The 2,187-nt window shown below is 40.0% G+C and overlaps 1 protein-coding gene across 2 annotated transcripts in view; it reads right to left on the bottom strand.

Moving 5' to 3' along the window:
• Positions 1–2,187, bottom strand: part of SUFU (suppressor of fused homolog (Drosophila)) — a 160,071-nt gene that overhangs the window by 45,691 nt on the left and 112,193 nt on the right. The gene's annotated exons all lie outside the window — the stretch shown is intronic.

Below are 2,187 nucleotides of genomic sequence, written 5' to 3'. Positions count from 1 at the left end.
ATAATAATAAAAAAGAGAATTACCAAAATGTGACACAGAGACGTGAAGTGAGCACATGCTGTTGGATAAATGGTACCAATAGAATTGCTATATGCAGGGTTGCTACAAACCTTCAATTTGTAAAGAAAACTCAGTATTTGTGAAGTGCAACAAAATGAGATATGCCTGTATTTATCATTGTTGTATCTTTTTGGTGAATTAAACTTTTATCATTACAAAAAAAAAAAAAAGAAAATGACAGGTATCCTCTTTGCAGTAATTCACAAATGGATTCAAAACTTCACGTGGAAATGCAAGACACCCAGAATAGGGCTGGGCATGGTGGCTCACACCTGTAATCCCGGCACTTTGGGAGGCTGAGGAGGGCAGATCATGAGGTCAGGAGACCGTCCTGGCTAACACGGTGAAACCCCGTCTCTACCAAAAAATATACAAAAAATTAGCCGGGTGTGGTGGCCGGTGCCTGTAGTCCCAGCTACTCGGGAGGCTGAGGCAGGAGAATGGTGTGAACCCAGGAGGCAGAGCTTGCAGTGAGCCGAGATCACGCCACTGCACTACAACCTGGGCAACAGAGCAAGATTCCATCTCAAAAAAACAGAAACAAACAAAAAAAACACCAAAAAACAACAACAACAACAACAAAAAAAGAGAAAATAAGAAGTGTACAACTGTTGGTGAGGATGCAAAGAATCTGGAATCCTTGTGCACTGCTGGTGGAATATAAAATGGACTAGCCACTGTGCAAAACAGTACAGCGGTTCTGCAAAAAAATTTAAACACAGAATCACCATATGATCTAGCAAGTTCACATCTGGGTATATAGCCAAAATAACTGAAAGGAGGGTCTCAAACAGATATTTGTATACCTATCTTCACAGCAGCATTATTCACAATTGCCAGAAGGTAGAAACAACCCAAATGTCCATCAAAAGATGAATGGATTAACAAAATGCAGTATTTACACAAAATGGAACACGATTCAGCCATAAAAAAGGGAAATTCTGGCAAATGCTACAGCATGGATGAATCTTGATAATATTATACTAAGTGAAATAAATATACACAAAAGGACAAATACTAAATGATTTCACTTACATGAAGTACCTGGAGTAGGCAAATTTATAGAGACAGAAGCTGGGGGAGAAGCGAATGGGGAGTTATTGCTTAGTGCGTACAGAGTTTAAGTTGGGGAAGATGAAAAAGTTCTAGAAATGGATGGTGGTAATGTCTGCAAAACAATGTGAATATACTTAATAATGTCACAGAACTGTACACTTAGAAATGTTAAAATGATAAATTTTACGTTACACATATTTAATCGCAATTTTAAAAAGAAAAAACCCACAGAATGAGAGAAAATATTTGCAAATCATATCTAATAAGTATCCAGCATATATTAAGTATTTTGCATCCAGAACATATAAAGAGTTCTTACAACTCAATAATAAAAGATAAATAATTCAATTTAAAAATAAGCAAAGGATCGGAATATATTTCTCCAAAGAAGATATACAAATAGCTAGCTGGGCATGGTGGTTCATGCCTATAATTCCAGCACATTGGGAGGCCAAGGCGGTCGGATCACCTAAAGTCAGGAGTTCAAGACCAACCTGGCTAAAATGGTGAAACCCTGTCTCTACTAAAAGTACAAAAATTAGTCAGGCATGGTGGCATGAGCCTGTAATCCCAGCTATAGGGAGGCTGAGGGAGGCGAATTCCTTGAACCCAGGAGGCAGAGGTTGCAGTGAGCCAAGATTGTGCCATTTCCCTCCAGCCTGTGTAACAGAGTGAGACTCCGTCGGAAACAAAAAAAAAAAAAAAAAAGAAAAAGAAAAAAAGATATACAAATAGCTAATAAGCACATAAAAAGATCCTCAATGTCATTAACCATCAGGGGAATGCAAATCAAAACCACCATGAGGCCAGTGCAGTGGCCTCCCAACACTTTGGGAGGCCAAGGTGAGAGGATCGCTTGAGGCCAGGAGTTTGAGACCAGCCTGGGCAGCCATGGCAAAACCCCATCTCTAAAAAAATACAAACAAGGCTGGGTGCAGTGGCTCACGCCTGTAATCCCAGCACTTTGGGAGGTCAAGGCAGATGGATCACGAGGTCAGGAGATCGAGACCATCCTGGCTAACACGGTGAAACCCTGTCTCTACTAAAAATACAAAAATTAGCCAGGCATGG

Source organism: Mandrillus leucophaeus, unplaced genomic scaffold, assembly GCF_000951045.1.
Source record: "Mandrillus leucophaeus isolate KB7577 unplaced genomic scaffold, Mleu.le_1.0 Scaffold18, whole genome shotgun sequence".
Taxonomy (NCBI): Eukaryota; Metazoa; Chordata; class Mammalia; order Primates; family Cercopithecidae; genus Mandrillus; species Mandrillus leucophaeus.
This window is presented reverse-complemented; position numbering and strand designations above follow the sequence as displayed.